This window comes from Wyeomyia smithii, chromosome 1, assembly GCF_029784165.1.
Source record: "Wyeomyia smithii strain HCP4-BCI-WySm-NY-G18 chromosome 1, ASM2978416v1, whole genome shotgun sequence".
NCBI lineage: Eukaryota > Metazoa > Arthropoda > Insecta > Diptera > Culicidae > Wyeomyia > Wyeomyia smithii.
In genome coordinates this window covers 52,499,325-52,512,622 of record NC_073694.1, presented here as the reverse complement: position 1 = coordinate 52,512,622, position 13,298 = coordinate 52,499,325, and the positions used below count along the sequence as shown (strand labels likewise).

Genomic DNA, 13,298 nt, shown 5'->3' with positions numbered 1-13,298 from the left:
CATGGTTCAACTCCCCCGAACCCAATCAATATTTCCTACGACCTTACACGTAATATTGATTGGAAGTGTTATGAGTCTATTATAGCGCAATCTATCGAGACTCACGAGGAACTTCCTCCGGAGGAAGAATACGCGTTCTTAGCTGGCTTGATAATCGACGCCGCGACTCAAGCTCAGACGAAACCGATACCCGGGGTAACGATTAGACAGCGCCCTCCCAACAAATGGTGGGACAAAGAGTGCTCTGAGCTGTACGTGCGAAGGTCCGCGGCGTGTAAGGACTACCGGGAGTACGGCACTGTCAACCTGCTTCGAAAGTACGAGGCACTGGGCAGGCAGATGAAGAGCTTAGTAAAGGCGAAAAAACGCGGGTACTGGCGGAGGTTCGTAAACGCGTTGCCGAGGGAAACAGCGATGAGCACTCTTTGGGATACCGCCAGGCGCATGCGGAACCGTGAGTGACGTTTCGAATGAAAGCGAGGAGTATTCAGATCGCTGGATACTCGATTTTGCCAAAAAGGTCTGTCCGGACTCTGTACCGGAACAGAAAACCTTTCGCGACGCGTTATTAGTAACTACGGAAGAGCCTCCATTTTCGATGTTGGAGTTTTCAATGGCTCTCCTGTCATACAACAATAAGGCTCCAGGGTTAGATAGAATAAAATTCAACCTGTTGAAGAATCTACCCGACTCTGCAAAAAGACGCTTGTTGAATTTGTTCAACAAGTTTCTTGAGCTAAATATTGTTCCGCATGACTGGAGGGAGGTAAAAGTTATTGCTATTCGGGAACCCGGGAAACCTGCCTCTGATCACAATTCATATAGGCCGATTGCGATGCTCTCTTGCCTCCGGAAATTAATGGAGAAAATGATCCTCTTACGGTTAGACAAATGGGTCGAAACAAACGGGTTACTTTCAGATACTCAATTTGGCTTTCGCCGGGGCAAAGGGACGAACGATTGCCTAGCGTTGCTTTCTACTGAAATTCAACTAGCCTTTGCTCGAAAAGAGCAAATGGCTTCTGCGTTCATGGATATTAAGGGGGCTTTTGACTCTGTCTCTGTAGAAGTTTTAAGCGCGAAACTTCATTCGCAGGGACTTTCACCAAATTTGAATAACTTTTTGCTTAATTTGTTGTCAGAAAAGCATATGTATTTCTCACATGGCGATTCGACAACTTCCCGAATTAGTTACATGGGTCTTCCCCAGGGTTCATGTTTAAGTCCTCTCTTATATAATTTTTACGTCAATGACATCGATGAATGTCTTGCAAATTCATGCACGCTAAGGCAACTTGCAGACGATAGCGTTGTATCCATTACTGGTAGCGAGGCTAGCGATCTGCAAGGACCATTGCAAGATACCTTAGACAATTTGTCTGAATGGGCTCTTAAGCTGGGTATCGAATTCTCTCCGGAGAAAACTGAGCCGGTCGTTTTTTCTAGGAAGCATAATCCAGCTCAGCTGCAGCTCCTACTAACGGGTAAAACGATCTCTCAGGTTTTAGTCGCTAAATATCTCGGGGTCTGGTTCGACTCTAAATACACCTGGGCTTGTCATATTAGGTATCTGACACAAAAATGCCAACAGAGGATTAATTTTCTTCGTACGATTACCGGAACCTGGTGGGGAGCCCACCCAGGAAACCTTCTAAGGCTTTATCAAACAACGATATTGTCTGTAATTGAGTACGGGTGTTTCTGCTTTCGCTCCGCAGCAAACACACATTTGATCAAACTGGAACGAATGCAGTATCGTTGTTTGCGTATTGCCTTAGGTTGCATGCAGTCGACCCATACGATGAGTCTTGAAGTGCTAGCGGGTATTCTTCCGTTGAAACATCGTTTTTGGAATCTCTCTTTCCGGTTGCTAATTCGATGCACAGTTATGAACCCATTAGTAATTGAAAATTTCGGAAGGTTTATTCTCAATCCAGGTTTATGACTTTATATTTTGACTATATGGCTCAAGATATTAATCCTTCTTCATACGATTCCTCCAATGTCGCACTTTTAGATACTTAGATACTTAGACATTTCTGGTATCCTGGATCAATTGCGACCCCAAGAGATCCCTAAATTTTTTCCAATAAGTTTAAACATGTTAGTTATGATGAAAGGTTTTACACTGACGGATCTAATCTAGATGAGTCCACTGGCTTCGGTGTTTTCCCCGAAAATTTTACCGCCTCCTACAAACTCGATGCTCCTGCTTCCGTGTACGTCGCAAAACTTGCTGCCATTCAGTACTCTCTTGGGATCATCGAAACCCTGCCCATAGACCACTACTTCATCTTCACAGACAGTCTCAGTGCCATTGAGGCTCTTCGTTCGATGAAGACTGTGAAGCACACCCCGTATTTCCTGGGGAAAATACGGCGGCTTTTAAGTGCTTTAACAGATAAACATTACCTTAGCGTGGGTCCCTTCTCATTGTTCCATTCCGGGCAATGAAAAGGCTGACGCTTTAGCTAAGGTGGGTGCTCTTGATGGCGATATTTATGTAAGACCAATTGCTTATGATGAATTTTATAGCATTTTGCGTCAGAGAACACTCAACAGTTGGCAATCATCATGGAACTCAGATGAACTGGGACGGTGGCTACATTCCATGTTTCCTAAGGTATCGACGAAAGTATGGTTCAAGCGGTTGGATGTTGGTCGGGACTTCATTCGCGTGATGTCCAGACTTACGTCCAATCACTATACGTTAAACACGCATCTCTTTCGTATAGGGCTTGTAGACAGTAATCACTGCGTTTGTGGCGATGGCTACCATGACATCGAGCATGTTGTTTGGTCGTGTGCCGAATACTGTGGTGTTAGGTCTGAGCTTATAGATTCCCTTCGGGCCCGAGGAAAACAACCGAACGTACCCGTTAGAGACATTCTGGGAAGCGGTGATCTCCAGTACATGACACAGCTATACGGGTTTAAAAAAAAAGCTGGCATTAAAATTTGATTTCTTTTATCTATTTGCTAGAATACAATTTCTGTCACAAACTGAAAGAGAATGATACACCCGGCTGGAGACACTAAAACGAAGACTCGGCATCTCTATGTTCACGCAGACACCTCAGACCAAAACTGCTCAAATAGAACATCACTGGTTAGCCACGTACAAATGAATACATTCTGTAATATAAAATAGTTAAAAACAAAATTGTAACACCCCTCCTCTCACCTTAAATCCCCACTAGCTCGTAGTCGGCCGCGAGAATAAAAAAAGGCCTCCCTCTTTTCCCTGCTAATTTAGAATTTAAAAAAAAAATGTACTTGGCTCAGTTAAACATAAATTGTATCGTGCCGTGTCAAATAAACTATTTAAAAACTAAAAAACTGTAGTCAGCTCCTCACAAGTCAACTTCTCATTTCCAACGATTGGTCGAAGCAGCCCCTTGGCACTTTTCACTGCTGCTTCCCAAATACCGCCTTGGTGAGGACTGGAGGGTGGTATAAATTTCCAGCTTATACCAAGATTGCTGAAATGACGCGCTGCGTCCTTGTTGTGAGTCATCAATGCCGAGTAAATTTCCTTCAAATGTCGATCAGCGCCAACCAGATTTGTACTGTTATCGGACCAAATTTCATTGCAATATACTCGCCGCGCAATCATTCGTTTCATCGCCCCCAAGAACGAAGCAGTCGATAGATCTCCCTCTGCCTCCAAATGCACCGCCTTGGTCGATAGGCATATGAAAACGACGATATATCCCTTCATTGATCTTTCTCCTCGAGGGAGCGAACTAAAATGGGACCTGCATAGTCCACCCCAACATAGGCAAATGGACGACGTGCCGTTACACGCGCCGCTGGAAGACTTCCCATCAATTGTTGAGCCGTCTTTGCCTTCAAGCGACAGCACTTAACACAGTTACGCACAGTCTGCTTCACTACGTCCTGACATCCCTTAATGTAGTAGTACTGGCTGATTGTTGCGGTCAACAACGATGGACCGGCGTGACAATTCCTCCACTAACAGCTTTGTAAATCGATGTTCCTTGGGTACGATTACAGGATGCTTAATGCGAAACGGGCGGCTGGAGTGTTGTAATCGACCACCAACTCGCATTGTTCCGTCGCTATCTAGAAATGGGTACATATCACTGATGTTAGATTTCACAGAAACTTCCCAACCGTTGACTAAGCAGTTGATTTCCTTCTCGTATATGTCACACTGCGCCAACCTTGCGAATTGCATTCTGGCCTCATGCAACTCAGACGGCGTTATCATACCATTTTATTTGGGTTTTGAACTCTCGGTGCCTTCATGTTGGCGATAAAACGCTTCACGAATGCTAGCTGCCGACATGCTGCATTCAAAGTAGACCTTCGATCAAGTTTCTGCCTTTCTATCACGTAATTGGTGCTTGGGAGTGCTACCAGTATGTTGAGCGATTGAAATCGTTTACGCACCTCAAACATGTCATCGTTGAATTTTTCCTCAATAACGTTGTGTTTCCATGTTGAGGAATCCTCTACTAGCCAAGGAGGTCCTGTCCACCAAAGTGGATGGTTGATTAACTCTGAAGGGTTTTTTCCCGGTGCCACCTTCGTTTTAGCTGCAATCAGGCTAACTCTAATTTGACCATCTTCGCTAACCGATCTCAAATAAACTACTGCGGCGTATGCTTCCTCGGAAGCGTCGGAGAAACCATGCAGTTCAATTTGACCTTTAAAGTTTGCCATCCATCTGGGAATTTTAACTTGCTCGAGTTCCAAACGGATCAAACAAACGCGCAGTGCCCGACAGCAACTGGTGTTTTGTGTTGGGACCATCAACTTGCAAATTAATCTTAAAAGTAAACACGTCTGCTTCGGTTAACCAATGAGTACCAAGCGCCTTCACCGAATCCCGCTCGTCCGGGAATTTGATTGGTTTGGCTTAATGCATGTTGAATCTGAAAGTGGGCTGGAAACTGTTTTTGAATTAGAACTCCACTTCCGCAGGATGAAACCAGCATTGTGTAGGATCTCGTTAATCTGTTTCGTCATTCGTTTTCGTCAATCGTTTCGTCAGTTTCGTTAATCGTTTTCGTCAGTATCAGCTCCCGCAATCAGATCATCGACGTAGGTGTGCTCCCTAATTCGTTCAGCAGCTTCAGGATATTTTTTCTCGAACGCTTCCGCTGCCTTCTTTAACGCTGCCATAGCCAAAAATCCAGAATTCTTGAGACCGTAGGTGACAGTCAAAAGCCGAAAATGCTGTATGGGTTTATCCGATGAATCTCGCCATACTATGCGCTGATAGTTCGTATAGTCTGGATGTACCAACACCTGGCGGTACATCTTTTCGATGTCCGCTGTAAATACCACCGGAAAAGAACGAAATCGCAGAAGGACATCAAATAAATCATCATTGATATTGGGCGCGTTTAGCAACAAATCATTGAGTGATGCTCCGGACGACGTAACACATGACCCGTCAAATTCAACGCGAAGTTTGGTCGTAAGACTGTCTTCTTTAATGACTCCATGGTGAGGTAAATAGCAGGACTTCGTACAATCAACTGCTACTTCCGAATCAGGAATTAACTGTATATGGCCCAAGTGTACATACTCTTGCATAAACGTTGTGTATCTTTCCTTGAAACTTTCCTTGAAATCGTTTTGGAATCTGCGTTCCATGGCTCTGAGGCGTTTGACAGCAGCTGTCAAAGATTCACCGAGTTTGTGCTCTGAATCGTCCAGCGGTAGCCTTACAATAAAGCGTCCATCTTTTGAACGTGTGAATGTTGAATCGAAATGTTTGATTACTCTTTTTTCCTCCTCCACCAAAGGTTTGGTGTCGTGCAGCTCTCGATCCTCCCAAAACAGTCGTAGTATAGGTCAATGTCGAAATCTTGACGAAGATTGATCACGGCGTGATTAGCGTGTATACTCTCTTGTTTGCAAATTTTTCCTGCGACCATCCATCCAAATATGGAACGCTGTGCAACAGGAATACCGTTTTGATTCTTGACCTGCCCCGATTGAAGAACGGACAGGAAGACATCTGAACCCAAAATAGCATCAATTGAACTCGATTTGTTGAATCGAGGATCTGCTAGTTGTAATCCCTTTAGATACGGCATGTTCGATGCGCTAAACTGCTGGCACGGCAGGGTTGCCGTCAGCTTTCCCAAAATATACGCCTGAGTAGTAAGTGTAGCCTTCTCGTCGAATCGCTATGAAATCACCAACGAGACCTTGCCGGCTGTAGTACCGACTACTTCTCCATTGACTCCTGTGACTTCCACATTGGCGTTGAACCGCTTCAGTCCAAGGCGTTTGGCACACGCTTCGGTGATAAGAGATGCCTGCGATCCAGAATCTATGAGAATTCTTACCTTGTGTGACTTGCCGTCTTGTCTCTTGACATAAGCTACCACCGTTGGTAACAAAGAAAACGTGGTTGGTTCCGGACTACAGCTAACCGTTTGCGTTGCGTTTGCCGAAATCGAAGACTCTTCACTGAATGAACGCCAAATTTTCCTTTCCCCTGCAAACACGGGAATGTTTAGCTGCGGTAGCTTTACGTTAAGCTGCGGCTCATGGTTCACTGGAGGATTTTCTAAAACTGGTTGATTTTGAAGTGTAAGAACTGCCTGTTGCATTTCCAGCAGTGCTTTGATTGCGTCACGTAAATCACTTGTATAGTGTTCTGATTTAACACTGCAAACAGAACCATTTTCCTGCTATTCTTCCAGGTACTGGTTATACAAATCCTTAACCTTAAAATACACTTCGTCGAACTGCAGTCGATGATTAAAAACAGAAACAACATCCTCTAAGTGGGCCGTATTCTCTTCAATCTCTGTTTGAAAGACGTCGAAATGACCAGCAAGTTCCGTGAGCTTAGTGCGTCTTTCAAGCACTTCCGCGGCGGACGGTTTCCAACAGCAAATGTTGTGTGCGACGGACAACTCCCATTTCACTTTCGCAAAGATAACCTCTCGCTTCAAAGCCAACCTATCCGCGGTTGCTAAATCCATGATCCGGACGTGAAGGACCAAAATTTTGTTGAATGGACGAACCGGATAAACGAGAAGTAACTGGAACCTGGACTGGACACTGACGCCAGAGAACCGACTATCCACGTGGTCGAACCGAGAACAATAACTACGCAATAAAAGAACGAGCGAGTATAAAAAAGCGACTTTATTGCTCTACGTTTCCATTACAAGTGAAATTTTAGTTTTCGTTTCCCTTTCTCTTGCCAAATAAAGATGTAAAGTAAATAGACTGGCTGTATACCAGGGGATTGCTAAAAACACCTCAACACCTAGCATTGCGTTCGCTTTTTTCAACTCCCACATGTGCCCAATGGCAATCCCAACAAACGTGATGGACGTCACCAGTCTCAAGCAGTTCCGCATTCAGCAGTTCAGTTGCGTGAAATTGCAAAAATGAATAACGCAAATAAACATCAGAAAGCCGTAATGAAACTCGAAAATGCGAAACTTGCTGACATCCATCATTGCAAAATTCGATAAAATCGAAACCACCGGCAGAGACATAAGAATTCCTCCACAAATGTGCCACGGGTACCAGTTGAGCCGGAGGATTGTGTCATAGCAGCTTCGGTTGACGGCTGTCCGCGATGTGCGGGCCGGTTTATGTGCCCTCCGACAGACCGGCTTAGTGCAAATAAATAGAGCAAACAGTTGGACCGTACTGAAGGTAACAAAGATACAAACCCAAACTTTATACGATTCCAAGTATGCCGAAGGAGACAGAAGAAACAAGAAAGTAGAAGTTGCCAGATAGACCAGGAAGGAAACGAAAATGTCTATGTAGGTGTTGTACTTAGGAGTGGCTAGTGTTGGAGGACCGCCCTCCAACTCAGACTCATTTCCGAAGCGATGAGCTTTCGACCGAAACTCGTGCTTTATTTGTCGAGATTTAAACCGAAGCGAGACTGGGAGAAGCGGCGGTTTCACGAGATAACTTCGCTGACTGCGGGCATTATCGCGTACACAACGAATCAGTTGAAGATCCAACTGCTTGCGCAACTGCTTAAGACATGCTGCCAGCGGATCAGGATGATGGTCCTTGATTACACACATCATTTACACCGTATTTACACCGTTCGATTTCAACGCCATTACTGGTTCCGTGCGGGTGGAGACCGCAGCACCGACTACTGTGGACAGACTAGATTGAGAACTGGTAAAATAACCGGACATCCGATGGGCGGACAGTGCCGCACTTTGATTCATCAGCATGAGTTGATGTTGTATGCTCGATCGCCGACTGTTCGACAGAATGCATGAATCTTTTCGAGACGTTGCCGAAGGACACCGACTGGCTTCATCACACAGTAACCTGCCAGGTTGACAACTGGAACTGTTTCTACTGTTAACTGTTATTGTCGAACTTCGAGGTCTTCCCGTAAATGCATTCGTCACCAAAGATGCTTTCTCGCACTGCGACCGATAGCTTCCGGATCCCGCGAATGGCGGAATATCACTTCGACTTTGCGAAACATACGACCGTACATCGATTATTATGTCTGAGCCTGATCACGTTCCTCATGACCATGTCCGCAAACGTTTCCGAGGGTCGTGTGCAGCAGGTTCTGGCCGCGCTTCGCCAGTTTTCCGAAGTCCATCCAGTCCAATATTAGATTCGCCAAGTTCCTCCGACCGCATCCCACATCCCGAATGTAGCGGAAGAGAAAAAATAAAACCTAATTACAAGTTGTCAAACACGATTTTCAATCGTAGCTAACAATGAAAATGAAACAGAACGTTGCTGTGGAAAAATATCCCTAGCGACGAACAAACCAAACACCAATTTTCAATCGTAGTATACCTAGCTTTGTCAACCTCTTCAACCATCATAAGAGGATAAGGATAGGTTTGATACGGGCGCATCTACACTTCGCTCTTAATGAATTTCCTAAAAACAAGTTGGTGGCAGTTGAAACGCGTATTCTCGGCATGTTGCTGCCTGTGCCGAAGTTCCAGTTCCGAAGAGGAGTATTCGTACCGGCATTATGAGTTCGAATACCCGGAGGAACTAATGGTACAGCCGGTAGAACATACCGGAATACTTGAGTCGGTGTATAACTGCCACCAACCAATGCGAATGAGGTCCCTCAGCCTATCCTTAGAACAAGAGGAGGAGTCGTTCACCACAAAAGTGGTAACGACCGGTATGCAACGGCGAAATACTTGGTCGGGTTGTATAGAAGTCCGAAAACCGAAAAGATCGGTGGACTTCGATAGTCCAGGGTTGTTGAGACGAGCCCGTCGTATGAATTTACTTGACGACCAGGAATAAATTTATAAATTCTGATGTTTTAATTACCGCGTTGAATTTTGTTTGCGTTCGTTAACTTTTTCCTAATGAAATTGCTGAATTTTGCGTTCAACAATTTCATTAGGATTTTGACTGTTTGGTTCCGTTTTTGTTCATTATGATGGATTTGGATAATGGATGATGGATGGATAACGGATAATGGATGGAAGGATAGGAATGAAAGGTTGAAAAGGAATGAAAAATTGGATGAATGATGAATAATGAAATGGATGGAAGACGGATATTGAATGAATAGAGGATTCTTATCCTTTTATCATCCTATCCTTATCCTCTTATCATGTTAGTTTTTATGTTTGATTGTTATTTATATTATAATTTTTATATAATTAATTTAGTTTTAATAATTAGTGATTAGAAATTTAAAATAAGCAAATTGAAGTTACAAAATTGTACGTGAAATTTTAATATTTTAAACATTAGATATTGAACATTCGAAATTGGAAGATAGGTTAGAGTTATGGAATAAGAAATAGAAAAAAAATTAATTTTGAAATGAGAACCTTAAAATTGGTTTTGGTTTTCATTTCGGAATAATATAAATTCTAAATGAAAATTTGAAATATTGAATATTATGAATTTAAAATCAAAATTTTGGAATGTAAAATTGAAAGTTTAAAAACTAATACTTGCAATTTGAAGTTGGGATATTAAGAATTGGAAATGAGAAATTAAAAACCAAAGAATATCAAAAATTAGGAGTGGAACAATAAAGAAATTAAGAATTTTTGGAATAATGAACATTTGAAAGCGAAAAATTTGCAAGAATTGAACATGGAATTAAAATTTATACGTTTGAAATTGAACGGAAATTAGAATTTGGAAATCAGTAATTAGAAATTGAAAATTGGAAGAATTAGGAATTTGGGTTGCAAAAGAGTTCGCCTCCTCGTGGTGCAACCTGGGTAACGCTAAATGAACTCTAAATTTGATTTTTCTTTAAAGTATCAATAAATTAAATTAAGACATGATTAAAGTTGAAAAGTTTTAATAATCATTCGAAAGACAAGCTTATATTTTTCCTCTCCTACAACACGATTCTAATATGATTGCCACTTTTAAATTTTTGGAGAAACGATAAAATAAATTTTGCTTTCTAGAAGGCATTCTTCACCATTTTTATTTAGACAATTATTATTCAAAATAATAATGGCAGGATTTTTGAATGTGAAAATCTTTTAAATCGGTCGGAACTGTTTCTGCTGTTAACTGCTATTGTCAAACTTCAAGGTCTTCCCGCAAACGCATCCGCCACCAAAGAAATTTTCTCGCACTGCAACCGATAGCTTCCGTATCGCGAACGGCGAAATATCACTTCGATTTTAGGAATATACGACCGTATATCGATCATATCATTGAACACGAAATTATGACTGGTACGCCGATCACCACTTTTTGCTCCTCCAACACTGATACTGCTGATAGCCATCTTTAGTACCGTCGCTCTGCTCTAATACACATAGAACTTTTTTCATAATTCCTAATATCATCACAGTCTTCGCTTTCCGGCTCTACGGTGGGGCACAGAGGTGAGGACACATGACCACCACCAGCAAACGATTCTTCTTTACGAAACAATTTGCTTATCACCCAACTTTTAAACTTAGATTTATTTTCGTTAATTATAGTTTAGAAATTTTGTCATCTTCGACAAAGATGCTATTTGAGGCTTTGGGCTGAAAACTGGCGAAGAGGGTGATATCGGAACGGGGTCCGCCGGTGACACGGGTGGAACAATTGGCTGAAAGGTGGATAGGTTGCTAAAGCTCTGTGAAAAGACATCGCTTGCCCAAGACGGTGAACAACCGTCGTCATGGTGATGTAGAAATTTTTTCTGCTTCCAGCGATGATGAGGCCAACAAATTCCTGCCATCTCCTTCCGGTATGCCAAAACTGGGTAGTCCTTCCGTAATTGAATTGATCATGCTTTTAACCTGAAACGAAGTACTTGCGGTAACCTGCAATTAGAGAGCATGAATCTCATTGAAGATTTTAAACAATTGGTATTCCTAACCGTCAACTTCGTTGTCCTTTTCGATGATGTACGAATCCTCTAGGAAACCGCAGGTTTCCTCCGAATTGTGCACCTGATCGGGACGGCTACTGGATTCAATCCTAAAAAACCCGCATCCAAACTGATGATGATGATAAAATGAAATTTTCAGTTTGACACCCAACGCAGTGGTTGCTGTAATCGCTTTGTTCACGTTGAGAATGCCGCTGCAACGATATTAGATTCTGATGTTTAATGATGTAATAAGGTAATAATACCAATAATACTCGAGCTGCGCTTCACAATAATTCATATTCTTTGATTGATATTTGATAAAATTTAGTTTGACACACGACGCGGTGATTGCTGTGATCACGTTGCGAATGCCGCTGCAAAAAGATTCACACATTTGAGTTGCACGAGAGTTCATAGGCAGTATGCAAGAGTTGCATTGTGTGAAAGAAATTGTGCCGAGTATTTTCACGCAACTTGTATTGAAGTTTGATAACGCAAATTAACGTTGTGTTATATTACTTTCTACGAAAAAATGACCAATATTTCCATAAGTTAGTTAAATACAGACTTTTCATCTTGAGCTGATGTTCTGCGTCGCAATATCTAATACAGGAATTTCTTTCAATATCTAAAACAAAGAACATCCTGAACTTTATCTCGGTACTGTATAATAAAAAAAGACTCTTGTTTAAACTTTCAAAATTTCATCGAGTAGAGGATCCGTTTTGGTTTTTTTCCTGGTAATATATACAAAAGTCCCACATCTTGTGGTTACGACTCGTGTCTCCAAACAGTACTTACGTTTCTATACAGATTTTGGTTCTTTGTATGCTATTCACTTCTCGATAGTTAAAGATAACAACGAGTGAAATCCTCAATTCAGCGTTTTTTTCTTGTTGCTGTTTTTTTTTTCAGTGCACTCTACAATTTTTTTTCAAGTTGAGCGAATTTGGTCAATTCCATTGCTATTCCATTGCTACTTTACTAATAATAATAAATAGAATATATTAGGTCGTAATATGTATATAAACTCCAATCTCCGACTAAACGCTCGCACTCACTTCTTTTGTTGTCCTACAATATCTTACCACAGAGAGTTTGGTGACTTAAAATTTGCTATACACAACAGACAGCTATTGTTTGTTAGCCTGCTTACGCTTAGTTTGCGCATCATTTCTTCGTTTCAACTCCTGACGTTATTAGCTATGAGAGTATTTGTGATGTGTGTGTAACTATTTTCATTTCGGCCGTACTGTGTGTGCTTGTGTGCGCGATATTGTTTGTGTTTGGTTCATGTTCCATTAGGCATACGCTTTTGTTTTCACAATTCTGCTGGAACGGAAACCTCGGTTAGGATTGGTTGAATTAGTACTTGAATAACAAGTAGCTGAGTGCACGGTTACAATTTTAATCCGTTAAAAATGGCTTACTCCACACGCTCTAACATTGTTGTTATTTAGTTAAGTTAATTCATAATGTATGCAAAGACACTTAAACATGTAGGTACAAATATGCTTCGCTCAAGTTGTTAGGGATGATCTATTTCGCTAAGATTTGTGTATATCAGTGTAGGGAACGAGAATGAGAGAGAGAGAGAAAGAAAGAGAGAGTGAGAGTGATAGTAAGAGACAGTGAGAGAGAGTGAAAGGAAGAATGCAAGTGCAGGACAGAGATTGAAAGAAAAAAATAAAGTCAGTCGTATGATATATCTTGATGATAGAAGACAGTTTATTGAATCATCTAAAAGAAGCAAATATATTCAACGGTTGGATTGATTGGACACGACAGACACGACAATCAGTAGGTTTTACAATATGTGTATAATATTAATCTCAATATCATTTATCGTATCGTTCTAGTAGCTACTATGATGACCACGGGAGAAGGTATTGAAATACGTTCGAAACACGATTTAAACAACCACATAAAACGAGTGTCGCTTGAACTAGCGAGTGTGTTGCGCAGCATGCGGCGAGATTTCGACATC

General features: G+C 41.9%; 1 pseudogene; it reads right to left on the bottom strand.

Moving 5' to 3' along the window:
* Positions 1-13,298, bottom strand: part of LOC129716739 (uncharacterized) — a 42,616-nt pseudogene that overhangs the window by 6,939 nt on the left and 22,379 nt on the right.